This window comes from Halichoerus grypus, chromosome 9, assembly GCF_964656455.1.
Source record: "Halichoerus grypus chromosome 9, mHalGry1.hap1.1, whole genome shotgun sequence".
NCBI lineage: Eukaryota > Metazoa > Chordata > Mammalia > Carnivora > Phocidae > Halichoerus > Halichoerus grypus.
This window is the reverse complement of record NC_135720.1, coordinates 31,633,572-31,652,460: the sequence shown is the minus strand read 5'-3', so window position 1 is coordinate 31,652,460 and position 18,889 is coordinate 31,633,572. Positions and strand designations below refer to the sequence as shown.

Here is an 18,889-nt window from a genome sequence, read left to right as displayed (position 1 = left end):
GCCACTCTGCCTGTTGCCAGCCATGTTGGTTAGCCCTCATGAGTTCACTGCTTAAAGGTAATGGTTCTTAAATTTGGGGCCTCAATATCCCTTTATAATCTTAAAAGTTATTGAGAACCCCAAAGTGCTTTTGTTTATGTGGGTTATATCTATTGCTATGATATCTATTGATATTAGATGTGAAAACTAAGAAAAGAAAAAAAGTTTACTGATTGACTCATTTAAAATAAAAATCATAAATCTACTACATACAAATAACCTACCCTTATGAAAATTAACTATATTTTCCAAATAAAAAATTTTTGCAAATCTCCTTGGTGTCTAGCTCAATCGAAGAGAGCTGGATACTAATCTGTATCTGCATTCGATCTGTTGTGATATGATGCTTTGGATTAAACTACATACAGAAAATCTGACCTCACACAAATATGTAGATGGAAAAAGGGAGGGGTATTTTATATTATTTATTTATTTTTAAAAGATTTTATTTATTTGAGAGAGAGAGAGAGAGCATGTGGGAGGAGGAGCAGAGGGAGAGGGACAAACAGACTCCAAGCTGAGCACAGAGCCCCATGTGAGGCTCGATCCCAGAACCCTGAGATCATGACCTGAGCCAAAATCAAGACTCAGATGCTTAACCAACTGAGCCACCCAGGTACCCCAAGGGAGGGGTATTTTTTTTATTTTTTTATTAACATATAATGTACTATTTGTTTCAGGGGTACAGGTCTGTGATTCATCAGTCTTACATAATTCACAGCGCTCACCATAGCACATACCCTCCCCAATGTCCGTCACCCAGCCACCCCATCCCTCCCACCCTGCTCCACTCCAGCAAACCTCAATTTGTTTCCTGAGATTAAGAGTTTCTTGTGGTTTGTCTCCCTCTCTGGTTTTGTCTTGTTTCATTTTTTGGGAAGGGTATTTAAGTAGTGCTTTTAGATAGTCATGGATATTCTTCTCTGATACTGTATCAAAAATCAAGAAGTGGTAATTTCTTAAGAGTAACAATGTGAGATCTTAAACCCCATCAATGAACTTTCATACTCTTACTTTAAAATCTGTCCTATATATTGACTATGTCTTATTTTGCAGAATCACACATATATCATTTGGAACATATTAGTTAATGGAGTTATATAGATCTTACAAATATTGACACGTTTCATTGTTTTATTTATAAATATAAATATGTTAAAAAATTATGTATGTTATTTAAATATTGTATTTTAAGATATTAAATATTATGTTTAAATATGTATTACATATATATCTTGCCTTTGTTAATATCACCACCCATCTCATCAGAGGTCTTAATGTGTTCAGAAGTGTCAAACTCAAAATGACAAATTTAAATTTACGAAAATCCTAATCTTCACTTTCACTCTGATTTTATCATTGGTATCAGAAACTGTCAGTTGTTTTTCCTGGAGTAATAGGATCACTTCAATTCATTTTTGAGAAAATGTCTGGTAAGTGCCCCAGTGTGAATAACTATAGCTTGTCTGTCAGTCATTTCTTAAATGAAAATCATGTTCCCTCTGACTCAAAAAGATCACAAACGTTTTTCCTGAAGACAACCAGCATATTTTAGCAAGAAGTACTTTATGCGTATTTCCCATTTCATCATACATAATATTAAAAAGATATGTACTTAAGGGTTTAGATTTAATAACATTAATTCTTTTGGTTGTTTCATCAAAAATATTAAGCAAAACTAGATTTTTTTTAAAATGGCAAGGGCACAGCAGTGAAGATAGAATCACTACTGGCATAGTCTGAGTCCAGTGCCTTCGAGTCATGCTAGAGCACAAGAACCTTTAACCCGGTAGTTTTTACACTATGAATATGTTCACACAATGTAAGAAGCAAAAAATATGGATATTATAATGAAAATAATTTTTACATTGCAGATCCCTGAAAGGGTGTCCAGAACCTTAGGGGTCTGGAAACCACATTTTGAGGACTGATGCCTAAGAGTATCTTTTTTTTTTTTTAGATTTATTTATTTATTTATTTGAGAGAGAAAGAGAGAGGGCGCACAAACAGGGGGAGGGGCAGAGGGCGAGGGAGAGAGAATCTCAAGCGGACTCCCTGCTGAGCACAGAGTCTGACCTTGGGCTTGATCTCACTACCCCAGAGATCACGAGTTCATGACCTGAGCTGAAACCAAGAGTCAGCTGCTTAACCGCTTGCTGCACCCAGGCACCCCCTGAAGGTATCTTTTGGTGTAACTGTGCTTTTGACTTCCTCTTTCACTTGCTTTTGAGTAACATAGCAGCTATTCAGAGGAGGTTTCCATCATCCTTGCTGCCAGGCGTTTTTCTAGATGCCAAGACATTGGTTACTATTGTCATGTTACTTGAAATCAGTACTGCCCATTTACATGGTTGATGTAAACCTTCAAAAAGCCATAGAAGTGAATGTTATGTTTAAGTTTGTAGGACCTTAATGGGAAGATATATGCGAAGTACTAACCCTAGGCAGAGCCTGATGCATTATGACAATAAAGTGTCTTTTATGCAGTGGTTTTCAAGAAACATTTATTGGACTAAAGAATGGATTTGTTACTCTATCAGTCTCTCTTCTACCCACTTCTATCCAGCTGCAGGTACTGAAGTCCACTACATTTAGACCAGGTGACCAGGCCACTCTTTCTTTCATTCAATCTGTATCCAGTGTGTCTGAAGAGAGCTGTTTGCTCAGTATTCACAACTTAGTTTTGCATTAGTTTTTAAATTGTAGTTCTATTCTCTATGTCCTACCTATACTCTAGGTATAGCCCTACCATAAATCTCAGCCTGCTTTGCTATGACCCTGATGCCTCTACCACCTATCTGATAGCCACTGCTATTAGTCCTCCAGATCTATCAGACATCCAGGACAAGAATACTGTCCTCACCTCTTCCTATGTACTGCCTGTGACATCTCCACTGTTCTAGTTACCCACTAGGAGGTAAGCATTCCTGAGTATTGATATCTGCCTGAATGCTGCTTGTTTGGACACAGATTTGTTCTGGCCTCCCCACCCATTCTGGGGCCAGCTATAGAAGATAGATTGGTTTCTGTGAGCCTAACCCTGCTACTTCCCCATTTATTTACTTTCCCACTGGTCTCTTCACATTAGTTAGGAACCTACAAGTCATCTTTTTATTTTATCTTCACTATCATCATCTTCATCATCATCATTTTTGTCAGCATAACAAGCAGTTCTAAGAAGAGCCCTCAGTGAATCTGAGCTAATTTTATTCCTGAACCCCAAAATGACCTGATGAATCTTAAAACTCTAATAAACCCCTCAGTATTGCTTCTCAGTAGGCATTCATCCCATTTTCTCTGCTCTCCTTTCTGTTATTATATATCACAAATGTTTGGAAAGATCATCATGACTTGAGCATAACGAAGGGCAAGACTAGTCAGTGAGACCAGTTATGAGGCTCTTCAAGGAATCTAGGTTAGAGATCCTAGTGGCTAAGAATAGGGAAGGCAATGGGGTTGTACACAGATGGAAAAGCTAAGAAAATATGTGAGGTAAAATCAGTAGGTCTTAACTTATGTATGGGTTAAAACAGAGATGATATTTTTCTCTCTGGTTTGGACTGCTGGTGGACTAATTCAGTGGTTCCACTGAAGATAGAACTACAGAGAATCAAGCTGTTGGGGGAAGATGATTGGATCAGGGTCAAGGTATCTGTGCAATATCCAAGAGCAATAAGATAATTGGTAATATGTACCTTGTGCTCTAGATATTGGATTTGAATGGAAATATATTGAAGTCATCAGCATATAGATCATAACTGAAACATGTAGAAGGAGAGCATTGTCAAGAGAGATAATTTAATGGAAAAGATGAAGGAGCCTAGAATTGAGCATGGAAGTACACAAAACTTAATGGACAATTGGAAACATTAGGGCAACAAAGACACAGAGGTAGCAGGCCAACCCTCTTTCAATAAATGTTATTGGTAAATCACTAAGCATTCAACCTTTATCAAACCTTGTGAAAGACCCTCAAGGGGGAAAAAACCCTGAAAATTAAAATGAGCGAGAGCAGAATTTATAGGATTTTTGTGACCCACACTGATGTATAGTCTGAAGCCATTTCAGTATTTCTAGGCTTTTATCAGAAAAAGAACATCTCATTTAGAATTGAGATTAAACAGGGTAAGGATAAAGAGAAGGCTATAAAAGCTAACAGTACAAAGGGTCCAAAAGAGGGAATAATAATGAGCCTGAAGAGATGGCAAGTTATTTTACACTCTTTGGAAAGAGACAGTTAGTTGAGACTGGTTAATGAGTTGTCAAGGAGAGCTGGCTGCCTATGGCACAGTCTGGGATCCCTCTTACCTGTAGAAGGGGGTAGGATGGGCGAAATGTTTTAGAGAGGTAGGGCTGAGCAGACTGGGAACTCTTTGCCATAGTAATTGCAACGTCTTAGTAGAGCTCCCTTCAGTTGTTAGCCTCAACATTTCTTGACTCATTCTCAGTACCAGGACTACTGAGGGAGAGACTTTTTGTTTGCTAAACTCCATCTGCCACTTCCTATACTCAAACAGACTACTGATACTACCCATCTTTAGAGACAAATCATTAGACCATATCAGTGAAAGCAAAAATAAAACCTCACAGTATTTATAATAAGGATAACATAATGGAATTGGCTTGGCTGGAATGATGATGTCATAATAATGATAGTTCTCATTTGAGTGTTTCTAGATGCCAAGCCCCGGGGCAAGTACTTTATGTGCATTCTCTCATTAAATCCTTGTAGTCCTACTCATAATCTTCACTTCTAAAGGTAAACAGCCCCCACACTTACATATTCGAATACATTCATTTCTAATGTTGATTGTCCTTACATGTATATGTCAAGGTAATTAATATTGAATTTGTCTAGGCTGTAATTTGTTTGGTTGCATCTATCTGCATTTGCCAGCTTGCATGTCAAAACCTAAAACTGTAGTTTGTGGTTGACAGTCAGAGATAACTTTCCTTTTAGTTTAGTTGTACTCCTCTAAACCTATTTGAAGCCAACCCCAAACTTCATTTCTTTAAACGCTTTGCACTCTGGCATTAAAGTATTCTGAGTCTGCCTGTTTTGAAGACATTTGTAATTCTATAAAAAAAATCACTAAGGAATCACCAAATCAGCATTTTTGTAATGGCCATTTCTGGTTACATTTCTTTAGTACATAGAGGATTAGTTCCTAGGAGAAAAAAAAAAAACAAAACTGTTGCTCTTTTGCCTTATTCCATAAACTTGTCAAACTCAAAGTAGTACATTTAAAAATGGTGAGTACTCTTGGTAAACTACATGGGTTTCTATTTACAACTTTTTATTTTAAGGAGTTGTAATCTTTATGGCTTTGTTTTGGATTCCTTTATATATTACTTTGAAAATTAAAAAAAAAACAGCTAAACAACAGTGTTGCATAACCAAAGTTAACAAGAGTGAAAATGACTTGGCTGCATTAAATCTTTGAGATCCATCTGTTTCCACAAGTTTCTCCATTTTCATCCAGTGTGTGCTCCTTTTCTCATAGGCTAGTCCTCATGATTTATCTTGTGATCCTACCCAGCCTTCTTCAGATGTCTGAGAGGAAGGGGCAGGATAAAATTGTCACCCTCCACAAGGACCGCAGTATACTCTCCCGAAGACCAGAATTGATGGGTATCTCCAATAAACAAAATGACTTCTGAGGGACCAGTTTCCTTTTGATCTCGTCTCTATGTTTTTCACTGTTTATCCCACTAATACTGGTACCCTCATCCTTGCTTATTCTCCTGAGCAATATTCTCCATAACCACAGCTTCGAGGACCATACACTGATGACCTCCAAATCTCCAAACATTTCTCATCTTCAGGTCATATATCCAGGCTGCCTATTGGACATCCCACTGGATGATCTTTATATAACTGAAATCCAGCATGTGTCTGTTGCTGAATACTGGGCATGCATAGGATAAAACTCAACAAAACTAGGCAGAAAATAACCAGATGACTGAGGAGCTCTAAACTGAACAATTTCTAGAGCTCACATGTAATTCATGATTGGGGTAAAAGATTGTCCACCTCTGAAGCAGGTGTAGCAAGTTGATCTAATCAGGCCATCAGGAGTCGTGTGCTACCTATCCACTGAGCATCAGTTCTAAAGGCTGAATATTATGCTGTAAGCACTTGAAAATGACAAGTCCCCACTGTATTTGGATTTCTCTTGGCCATCCTATCTGATCCTTCCTCTCCCATCTGAGCATAAATGGGGAAAAACAAAGATGACAAGCTGAGTTGAGTTTCCTAGTTAACTCTGAGCTTCCTTAGAGGATCTAAGCAAAGCGCAAGTGGATGCAGTTTTGTGTGTGCTTAAATCTACATGCCACACCTCTCCGGCATCTCTAATCCTCACCCATGCTGAGAGCCACGTGCAGGGTCATCCAGCTGGTGAGAATAAACAACCATTCAGGGCTTTTGGCTTTCTGTGTATGTGAGTCATGGAGGGGTGCTTGTTGAAGTGTAAAGAAAGATAAACACATGGCAGCTCTCTAAAGCCTGTTTCTGGAAACCTAGCAGGAGGGAACAGATAGCCATTGTTCCGAGCCTGTAAAGTGTTATGAGACTACAGTGGGAAATGCATACTTAGGGAAGACCAAACTTTTGATGGATCAGAAATTGAAATGTTTGTAATTAAACTGGAATTAAACCAGTGGTGACAGAGGGTTTTTTGGGTGAAAGGATATAGAGGTAGGAGAGCAAGAAAACAAGACTCAAGATCAAGGAGTTGTCAAGTTCAGTTGGATCAGGAATTCTCATAAGAAAACAAAACAAAACATTGGAGAAAACCTGATTTCCCCTGGAATAGACTTGACCGTGTGTGAGAAAAAAGTATTGCTGAAGCCCTTTTGCTAGAAGTGACTCTAGAACTGTATTCCTATGTGGCAACAATGACCACCTCAATAATCTATACATACAATCACCAAATTCTAGTCTGCCAAAGAACCCCATAATAACAGCTTTCTGTGGGAGCTTGTTCATGCCTTAAGCCTTTTTAGATTCTGCACATCTGTGAAAGAGCTCGGGAAATAACCTAAGTCCAGCACTGAGTTCACATGCAAGCAAAAGGTGTCCTGCACTTCAGGCCCTGCCTATCACAAACCCAGTATAAAGGAATTTTGTAAGGAAACACAGGTGCCCTTACTATGGACCCAGCACTCAGCCCCGACGCAGAACAACCTGGAACCGTAGACTTTCCCACTGGGACTAACCTTGTTCAGGCTCTAGGGAAATGTTCGTGCCTATTTTGTGCCCTGTGTCCTAGAAAAAAGTGATTATATCTGGGTCCCTGTTGCTGTTGGAGAAAGAAACCACTTTGGAGTGAAGGCAGGCTTTGAACAGCAGAAACCCTTGAGTATGAGAAAATATATGGAGTGATTTATCAAGTCCCTCCTTGCAGATAATAGGAATGCATATTCATTCTTTCCTAACAAAGTGTCCTTTCCCAGTAGAAGAGCTATTGTTCTTGCTATTCTTTGTGGTTCTGATTCATGGTTCCAGGGATTACTCTCAGACTAGCGTGGTATTCATAGCAGTTGCATATGGTGGCTGTGGAACATTTTGCATAGTACTATGAATTTTTTAGTTTATAGAATATTTACTCTATTGCTATTAAATTTCTATACCCATTACATTAATCATCCGAGTATCATTGGACCATCCACAGAACACAGAGATGTGCACAATAAAAATTAATATGCTTGTCTTTGATAATTTGCTGACATCCAGTCATACAAAAACCATAGATGTGGCCATATTTCCAATTCTGTCATAATGACAGTGACACATGTCAAAGTAAGAGAATAAAACATTTTTTACAGTGTGTTAGCTTGATTTACAACTTAAATATTGAGACATTCGGTATGCTGGCCTCCAATTTTACCTTTTTTTTTTCATTTTATAGGCCTTGAATAGTTTACCAATTGGTACAATAGGATTTTTTAATATGCAGAAAACATGAAAAAAATATGGAACACTTCATGAATTTGTGTGTCATCCTTGTGCAGGGGCCATGTTAATCTCTGTATCATTCCGATTTTGGTATATGTGCTGCCAAAGCGAGCACTCCAATTTTACTCAATTTTTAAAGATTTTATTTATTTGTCAGAGAGAGAGAGCACAAGCAGGGGAAGTGGCAGGCAGAAGGAGAAGCAGGATCCCCGCTGAGCAAGGAGCCCGATGTGGGACTCGATCCCAGGACCCTGAGATAATGACCCAGGCGTCACTCCCAATTTTATTCTTATCTTGAGTCCTGCAACCCTTACTTCTGGGCCTGTCTTACCACACTTGACCCAGCACTATCCAGTTGACCAGAGTTAGGTGACCTGTCTTATTCATAGTGACATTTCAAGAAGGAAAAGAAGTTACATCATCTTAGTCTGAAAATAACTTACTATTCACTCAGAAAATATTGATACATGCCTTTGGTTCTGGTGACATAGTTTCTTTCTAAAGAGGATTTTCTCTTCCTGAAAAAAGTCAGTCATTTTTATGTTCTGCCTTCTTACAAAATTTTGTCACTGAAATTTCCATGCTATGGGTTGTAATACAGAACATATGCAGAATAAATTCTGGTCTTGTGCAGAGAAAGACTTAGGGAAATCCTCACTTTTCAAAGGTCACTGCTTGCTGTCCATGACACTTTGTAATAACTTCACCCCTCATTTAGTATTGCTTATGCACTGTGCGTGGGGATAATAAAATGGGATGTCAAATAAGTCTGTTTGTCAGTATACATACAGCATACACAGACATATATAATATATATATTTATAATGAATTTATCTCTGTAAATAAACTATGATAGAGAGAAGAGATGTAACAAAATATGTTAAATCTATATTGGGAGATTGTATAGTGCCCAGGAAAATTTTTCTATAATAGTATAAGTAAAAGCCATCTATTAGGGTAAGTTGCCTGGAGTAGAGAGAAGATAGTAGTTTGTCTTTGAGGGCAAATGACAAAGATGGGACCCCATCCTGAATCTAGGATGGATAGTCTATGCCTCCTGCTACTCTTTTTTATTTTATTTTTTATTTTTTTTGAAGATTTTATTTATTTATTTGACAGAGAGAGAGACACAGAGAGAGAGGGAACACAAGCAGGGGGAGTAGGAGAGGGAGAATCAGACTCCCCACTGAGCAGGGAGCCAGATGCAGGGCTCCATCCCAGGACCCTGGGATCATGACCTGAGCTGAAGGCAGACACCCAACAATTGAGCCACCCAGGTGCCCCTCTTTTTTTTAGTTGCACCCCCACTAACAAAGGACCAGGTTCCAGGATGGGAGCCCCTACCCTCTCCTTTACGTAGAGGCCCAGAACTATTTGGACCTGTCCTGCTGCTTGGCTTTGTTCTTTGTTATTTCTTAACTAGTCTTAGGATGAAGACTTAGGCCTTTTCTTCTGAAGAAAAGTTAAAGAATCTTGAGTAACTCTTTGAAAACAAGCTCGATAAGCCTTGCCCTTGAAACCATAATATCACTTCTAAAGATTGTTTGTTCCAGACGTGCTTTGGAAACGTAGGATAAACCACTTGGAAAACGATAAACTTTAAGAGAGAATATAATATTTGGTTTTAATAATATGTTTGATTTTTCCTAAATGTGTTGTGTGAAGCATATTATGTCAGTAAAGTAAATGAAGCCTGGTTTCTGATAAACTTAGTAGCATTAGATTTATTCATAACATCCAAGATTTTTTAAAAGTGGTTTAAAATTAATTATATTTTGAGAAAAATTTGGCAGTTCACATCATTGGGAGATAATTATAAACACCCTCCCTTAAGCATCTTATAAACCAGACTACTGATTTCCAGGATGCCATCATATGGGTAATAGAGAGAACATCATCTGTTCTCCTTCATTATTGTTTTCTTATTTCTTTAGTTTGTTTATTTCATAAAGCCCTTTGGATTGAAAACCCCATTGTAGAATTGTCAGAGTGGAAAAGATCTTTAAATACATTGTTACTCTTATGATTTTTTTTCTCTTATTATAAAATTAGAATCATACCTAAAAATGAAAATCAACATGTATTTACATTATTTTCTCCTCTTCCAGTTTCAACCTAAGCCTCTATTTTTTCCATGCCTTGTGTCCTTTTCTCTTAAATTATAGTATATAGTCTTTTGTTTTCTGATTCTCAGATATGCTTGTCTCTCTTGGGCTTATCTGTCCCAAACTATTTTGTAGGCATTTCTATTTATTTTACTTTTTTCAACTTGGTTTGGTTCAGAACTCTTCTGCCAAGGGTCCCTTGCTTTCTAATTTCTTTATGTTAATGCAAATCTACATAATTGCTTTATATGTTTGGTTATTGGGCCCTCCGCCAATTCCATCCCTCCCATTCCTTGCCTCTTCACTCCTACAATCAGTGTGCTTTTACTCATAACTTAAATACAGCTATCAAAGTTAATTAATCCGCTTGACCATTTGACTACCCATTTGGTTCTTTTCCCCATTGTCTACCTAAAACCACACCAGATTTGACAAACTACGGGCCTCAACCAAAGAAAACTACCAAAGTACTTCTATATTTACCTAACATAAAAATCTTAATAGCCAATAAAAATACTATTTTCTTTTCTAACTGCTTGTGTAGATTGATCCCACCAATCTTCAGATTTTGTCTTCTCTTTTCTCCAAAGAGTTATCTTCACTTTTTTCTAAGTGAAAGTGATCTTTCTAATCATACTCTTCTCAGACCATTCCCTTCTATGACTCCATTTGGCTTTTGGAAATGAATCATGTGGCCCTCTCATGCTTCTTTAATCCTCTCACATACTGTTCCAGTAAACAAATCCCTGCTAAATTTTAATTGAGGCTCTTTTCCTTCATCCTGGGAATGGAATCAGGAGAAAAGAAACTGCCCTCGGCTACATTTTTATTTGGAAGACTTATTTTTTTTTCTTAAAATGAAGCCTTATCCCAGTTCACTTATTTCTCCCCCAGTCCTTCTTTCAGATAAATTTTCCATGTGTCAAGCCTCCAGCCTAGACCAATACCACCACTCGTCTATGGTTTCCAAAACTCCAGCTACTACCAGTGAAGAGCCCCAAGTGCCACAGATGCCCTAACTTATCTCCTGTTCCCTAGATGTTGGCATATATATATCTTATCTCTCCAGTTAGAGTATAAATCCCTTTAGAATAAGAACTAAATGTTTCGGGGCACCTGGCTGGCTCAGTCATTAAGTGTCTGCCTTCGGCTCAGGTCATGATCCTGGGGTCCTGGGATCGAGCCCCGCATCGGGCTCCCTGCTCTGCAGGAAGCCTGCTTCTCCCTCTCCCACTCCCCCTGCTTGTGTTCCCTCTCTTGCTGTCTCTCTCTCTCTGTCAAATAAATAAATAAAATCTTTGAAAAAAAAAAAAAGAACTAAATGTTCCTATGATTGTCAAACCAAATGCCATATGTAGTGCGTGATAAAATCCATTTAGAAAGTTGTGACTCACATTAAAAATAAATCAAATATAAACAAAGAGAGGATATCCCAGTGAATTGCTCATAGTAAAAATAAGAATTAGCCAAGATATGGAAACAATCTAAGTGTTGATCAGTGGATGAATGGATAAAGAAAATGACTGGATAAAGAAAAGAAATATATATATGTATATATTTAATGGAATAATATTCAGCCACAAAGAAGAAGGAAATCTTGACATTTGTGACAATATGGACAGACCTTGAGGCATTATGCTAAGTGAAATAAGTCAGACAGAGAAAGATAAGTACTCTATGATCTCACTTATATGAGGTATCTAAAAAAAAACAAAAAACTGAGCTCATAAATACAGAGCACAGATTGGTGGTTGCTAGAGGCGGGGGTTGAGAAATGGAAGAAATGGGTAAAGGGGGTCAAAAGGCACAAACTTCCAGTTATAAAATAAATAAGTCATGAAAAATGTAATGTACAGCATGGCAACGCTAATTAATAATACAGCATTGCATATTTGAAAGTTGCAAAGAGAGTAGCTCTTAAAAGTTTTCACTTCAAGAAAAAAATGTGGTAACTATATGACAACTGACGATGATGGATGTTAACTAGGCTTGTGGTGATCATTTTACAATATATACAAATACTGAATTGTTATGTTGTCTATCTGAAGCTAATGTAATATGTCAATTATACCTCAATTCATAAAAACAAAATTTAGAAATGGGAGAAAAAGAGAGTTGTTTTGGGAAACATTTTAGTGTGTGGCCACTGGGTCATGACCAGAATTTTGAGAAGCACTGCACTACAGTATAAGGACACAAGAGATGCCTAGTATTTGGTCATTTAAGTTGTTTGTTTATTTATTTATTTTAAAGATTTTATTTATTTATTTGACAGAGAGAGACACAGCGAGAGAGGGAACACAAGCAGGGGGAGTGGGAGAGGGAGAAGCAGGCCTCCCGCTGAGCAGGGAGCCCGATGCAGGGCTCAATCCCAGGACCCCGGGATCATAACCTGAGCCGAAGGCAGACGCTTAACGACTGAGCCACCCAGGCACCCCTTAAGTTGTTTAAAAAGAAGAGTTGAGGAAAGATTCGGAAGAAGCCTGTCTATGAAATTCTGAGGTCTTTTTGTGGCTCTTGCTCGTTGGCCCTTCAGTCTGTGTGGGGTCTCAGCAGTCTCAGGTTGCTTCATTAAGATGATTGAGTACCTCTTTTCCTTGTTCAGAACATTTGGATGAGCCACAAATTCCCTGAGAGAATTCATATGCCGATGTAAGCCTCATGGTGGACACAACGCAGAAACCCTACTGTGGGTTTTCTATCTCTCAAATGGGAAGTTAATGATTATTGACATAAATTGCTAAACTCCACACCCTTCCATTTATTGTAGCAAATATTCGTGGAGGGCCTCCTCTGTACCAGGATTGCATGGACTGAAGATACAAAGTTGAATCAGACACAGGTTATATCCTGGAAGAGCTAATGATCTAATACAGGAGCTGACAAACTGCAGCCCACAGGCCAAATCTGGCCCACAGTCTGTTAGTGTAAATAAAGTTTTATTGGAACTCAGCCAGGCTCATTTGTTTGCAATGTATAGTCTATGGCTGCTTTTACGCAGCCACGCAGAACTGAGTTGTTGCAACAGCAACCAGATGGCCCACAGGGCTTCAATTTTTACTGAAAAAGAACTGTGAAAAGGTTTGCCAATCTCTAATCAATAAAACATCAAAATTTAAGATAATACTTCTTTTCTATGGTATTTCTATATGCAAAAGCAACAGGTATATCAAGAACAATGTAATATTTTCCTTATTTTTATGACTAAACAACATAGATTATTTGGTCTGATGGTGCACCCTTAAAAGTATCCAAGAAGTGACCACTTTCAAAAAGCTGGTGAGAGAGAAACATTATGATCTTAACGAAATGACATTTCATGTTTTTCTCTCTTACGCATACATAACCACCCTGCCCAGAAACTTGGATGTCTGAATACAGTGCCAATATTATAAAAATTACAGAGCTAAATCAGCTGATTATGAGGTCAGAGATCACCAAGGGCCTGCCCATTAGCTGAGAATAGTTCATCGTTATCATATGCTTGGCTCTAAAATTTTTGAGCAACATTAATTTGAGAAATTAACTTAATTTCACATTAAAATCTGGATCTCCCAATTCTTTTGAAAAATCACATTTGGCAGCACTCGGCCTCCCTTCCTGCATGACGAAAGCTTGCTGGGGCTGAAAAACAGCTTCTGTCTTTGGACACAACATACACACTCCAGATTACCCCAATTTCTACTGCTCCCAAATATTTCCCTGACTCAAGATTGTCAGTTGCCATTTACAACAAACTTACACTGCTGTTTTTCTCAGTAAAGAAATTTCTCTATAACTATTCTCTTCTAGAAGTAGTACAATAAGATTAACCAAAGAAGATTATGTTTTAAAAAACTTTCTTGGGGTACCTGGGTGGCTCAGTCAGTTAAGTATCTGCCTTCTTCTTTTCTTTTTTTTTTTTTTTAAGATTTTATTCATTTGTTTGACAGAGACACAGCAAGAGAGGGAACACAAACAGGGGGAGTGGGAGAGGGAGAAGCAGGCTTCCCGCCGCGTAGGGAGCCTGATGCAGGGCTCCATCCCAGGACCCTGAGCCGAAGGCAGATGCTTAACTACTGAGCCACGCAGGCACCCCAAGCATCTGCCTTCTGCTCAGGTCTTGGTCCCGGGATCGAGCCCCACATCGGGCTTTCTGTCACCAGGGAGCCTGCTTCTCCCTCTCCCTCTACCTGCTGCTCCCCCCGCTTGTGCTCGCTCTCTCTCTCTGTCAAATAAATAAATAAAATCTTAAAAAAAAATTAAAAAAATAAAAATTTTAAAAAATAATAAAAAACTTTTATGTATTTAATATGCAAGCAAAGGGTATGTAATCAGCAGTCACACATAGTGACTTATGTTCTCTCTTAGCCCCTGTGGAAATGATGATTTAATGTCTTACACTCATAAAGAAAAGCAGAGCTGAAATGTGGCTTAGAGCATTGATCTCCAAAGAGACCCCAGGGAGTGCTTAAGAGACACTATTGAGGTTTAGAGAGAAAATACTAGAATTTACATATTTGGTCTCCTTTTTAATCTGTATTTTATATGTTTTATATATTTTGTCAGTTTATAATATACTTATAAAGCAGTACATATACATACACATGTAACTAGATGGATATTCAAATTTATTTTAGTGATTGAGGCATGTGCTCAAACTAGCTTGCAGACTTTAGTCATGGGAACCTGGAGAGATCTGGGAAATCATCACATCCAAAGTTCCTTTTACCAATAGAGAATCTGAAGCCCCTCAAGGTCAAGTGATCTGGTCAAAGGCACAGACATGTTAGCAATATAGCACACTGCCTGCTTTCTTAGCAAAGGCCTACATGAGAAAATGGACCAAAGTGGTGATAAATATTCCCCAGAAATAGCTGGGCGATTTGTAGGAAACGGTCAGACGTCTTCCTCCAGCATAGCACACATTTCAACTGGTGGTACCTAGAATAGTCTCTCTTTTTTGGTGAAAAATGGCATCGGATCAATTTCCCCACCTCCAGTAGAGGCCGCCCCTGTGGCCGCGTTCTCATTGGCCAGCTCCCATTGGCCCTCATCAGCCTTCTTTTCCTGTGGAAATAAAATATAAGGGCAGGAGAAAGGACATATTTGGTAATGTTACGCTCCTCAGCTTCCTGCTCGGGGCTGTCTCAGCTGCAAAATGTCAAGGGAAAAAATATCCCTCCAACTTGGAATGAATTCCAGACAGACCCTGATGCCTGCAAATTTGTCAGAGGGAGCCAAGTCCAGAAAAGCAGAACATGAAGAAGGTTCATTATTCGACTTCAAGAGACGCTCACATAATCAGACACTCTGGTATTTATGATTTTCCCCATTTCAGATGGTCTGCAGTTCACAACATTCCCCTCCCTTTACCGCTGATTCTGAAGCTTCCTTTTAAATTAAACCTCAACAGTTATAAAAAGACTCTCACATTACTTGTAAGCCGCAAGCACTACTGGGAGACACTGTTCGTTCAGGGCTGTTTGGGGCTGAGGAAGGACAGCTCTTTTTGATTATTAGTCTGGGAAGGGCAGTCCAGGAAGGCAAACTCACTTCACCTTGACCACGCCACCCTCCTCATCTAGTTACCACAGCAGTGCCAAGACCTCCTGCCACTCATAGCATTTGATACAATGATCCTTACTAAAAAGCAGTTATTTCATTCCATTGGCTTGCTTTTTCATTTTGGCTTTTATTTTTATGCGGGGGGGGGGTTCCCGGAATAACCAGAAAGTGGATCCTGATACTCCCGGCTTGTGAATTTACCAGCGGGACTGTTTGTGAGGTTGAGTTTTGGGGGCTCTTAGTCTTTTCCTGGCATTCAGCACATTTTCTTTCTCTTTTAAAACCATCGCCACATGCTGGCAAAAAGGTAAGGAAACCGAATTTGTCATCCAAACCTCATTACATGGCTACATACACATTTTCCCTTCGGCTTCTTGTTCTTCATTTCTAAATGCCATGGCATTTGTTAGTCCTCGGTCACCCGAAGTCCTTATTCGGGTCCTCCAATAGGCATGAAGACATCCACATAGCAGTTTTAGCAACCGGTGGAAGTGCCCACATGAGGAATAGGGTGTTCAGTTCTCACATGTGGTCTCGATGAATAAAGGTCTTCTTTTGCCTCTTCCGAAACTGTCCAACATCTCAACACTGGTTTTGCTCCTCAACAGTCTAAGGTTTGTGCTCCTTCCATGGTGATCAACTGTTAGGTCATAAACATTAGATTGTGGCATCACTGGATGAGTCAGTTGGGAGGAAGCTGGGCTGGAAATACAGCTGAAAGCCTCTGTTGACAGACAGATGCCTTCTTAATCATGGCCTGCGTGGGGAAAGGAAAACTGTGCTGGGCCCACCCCCGGCCTTGATTCACAGACCTGGACTGCTCTGGAAGGGGCTGGGAAAGCCCATCCTCGGGGAATACCACTCTGCCCTCCCCCAGGCTTCTCACAGGATAGTTGCACAACTCAGAGGAAGGGGAGACAGGACAAGGAAGCTCTTTCTGGTTACTTTTTGGGTGTAAGCAAAGAAAAACAGCTTTCACCGTCTTTTCAACATCTTGTGTGGTTCCTTCTTAAATAGCTTCTATGGTTAACATTGCCTATTTCTTGGTGCATTCATTTTTGATAGGGTTCCTGTTCCATTTTATCGGCCTTGTCAACAAAATGGGCATCCTAAGAGCTTACCTGTTAGAAAGCAGGAGGTGGGGATACACAATATGGTTATGTTTCCTTTCATCACATTTGCCTGTCTGTTTTGGAGCACCTGGGTGGCTCAGTCGGTTGAGCATCCGACTCTTGATTTCGGCTCAGGTCATGATCTCAGGGTCCTGAGATGAAGCCCCGTGTTGGGCTATGCACTGAGCATGGAGCCTGCTTAGGATTCTCTCTCTCCCTCTCCCTTTGCCCCTCTCCTCTTGCCCCTGCTGGTGTGCGTGCTCTCTCTCTCTCAAAAAAATAAACAAACAAAATTCCTCTTTTAAGCACTGGGAACTACTAGAAATTTAGCCATATTTTAAAAACACAATTTCCCGAGTCCATATTTCATTTTAGAAGAATTGATTTAATATTTCCAAATTTGGGTTTTTAGAGAGCATGATGTCAAGAGCCACTGTGCATTAGGCTGCTAGGAGACTGGTCAGTGAGAGGAACAATGTCCTTCCCTGTGTCCCCTATCAAGAACTGCTCAGTATTCTCGCCAGCCTGTTAGGCTTTATCATCCAGTCATTTTAGACCTGCAAGAGAACATTCCATCAGGAGATCAGGTTCTATCATTTCACTGGAATGCAATGTAAGACCACAGAAACTCTAGTACAAACAAATTTACCATGGCTCAGATTAATAATAGATAGCACGTAAATGGCCAGCCCCATTGTGTTCCCTCCCTGCTAAGGATAGAATCCATGACATTAAGTTGAAAATCCAGTCAGGCAACTCAGACCAGAAGGAAGGAAGCATTTCTGGCCTTAAGGTTACAGAAGAAGTTGTGACGTTTGCCTCTTGGGGAGAATCTCCTAAGAGTCACCTGAATGGTTAAGATGCAGTTCTGTCTGAAGATGGGGGACAAATTTATAGGATTTCCAAGCTTTTGTTCAAGACACAGGAGTGTCGAAGTTGTTGAAAAGTGACTCCATGCATTTCTCACTGCTATTAAGATTGTTATTCATGATCAGGCTACTTTTATATGACAAAGACAAATTCTGCTGGTTGGAAGATAAGTGAGAAGTTATTTATTACATCTCTCTTGTTTTACTGAGGAGAAAACCCAGGCCCAGAGAGGTCATTGTCAGATAGCCAGCAGAAGAGCTGAACCTGTAATGCAGACCCCCTTAGCTCCCTGTGCTGTGTGCTTTACTACACCATAGTTTTTACTAATAGGATAAATCGATTTAAGATGTAGCTCCAGTTTGTAGGAATTTTGTTTATTTCATGAGCAGCACCGAGACAGAAATATGAGAATCTCTGGGAATTGGCATGGCTAAATATTACAATTTAGAAGAATAGCTTAGGCAGAGTACAAAAGAGGAAATGCTATTGAGATGAGTTCATTTCTACTCACTAAAAAAATTAAAAAATTAAACTCAAGATCCAACAACATTTTCCTTTACTTCACCCAACATCAGAGGCTTTACACAGCAACTCCCCAAACAAATCTGTTTCATACATTTCATCTTTCCAACTAAGGAATTTGTTTTAATATCTAATCTTGAGTTTATTAACTTCTCTTAGAAAAAGTTCTATTTCATCTCCACAAATGCAAAATTGAACCTAATTTTACCTCTCTCTTCTTTTATAATTCTTTAAATGGATAATGCTGACTGATTTTAGAAGACATCCAACAGCTTTAATTTCTAAGATGTAAATTCCTTTCCTTCTTTCCTTCCTTCCTTCCTTCCTTCCTTCCTTCCTTCCTTCCTTCCTTCCTTCCTTCCTTCCTTCCTTCCTTCCTTCCTTCCTTCCCTCCTTCCTCTTGGAAGGTAATCTATCCATTTTACATAGGAATCCAGTTGAATTGTTCCTTTGGTTTTCTATATGGAAGCTACATTTGAAATGTGTCCTCAATCTTGCTATTGATCAGAAGTCATGCCTCTCAGATTCATTTACTTACGAAGGACTTTAGGAGCCAGCATTTTTAAAACACAGGAAGTCAAATAATTATATTAAATGATAAAATTCTCTTCTAAAGCTGATATTAATATCATAATGTCTGTCTTCTTTCCTGTTTTGGTCTTTTTAGATTTTTTCTTGGGTGTCTAACAAAATCATAATTTTAGTAAACTCCCCATAAAGTTTGAGTAGGCACA

General features: G+C 39.1%; 1 long non-coding RNA gene and 1 other non-coding gene across 3 annotated transcripts in view; one reads left to right on the top strand and one right to left on the bottom strand.

Annotated features, from left to right (window-relative positions):
- The window catches only part of LOC118553701 (uncharacterized), a 258,776-nt gene that overhangs the window by 166,981 nt on the left and 72,906 nt on the right, over positions 1-18,889 (top strand). The window lies entirely within an intron of this gene.
- LOC118553745 (U6 spliceosomal RNA) lies at positions 8,011-8,114 on the bottom strand. The gene has a single exon (XR_004926186.1). It is a non-coding gene; the product is annotated as a U6 spliceosomal RNA (small nuclear RNA).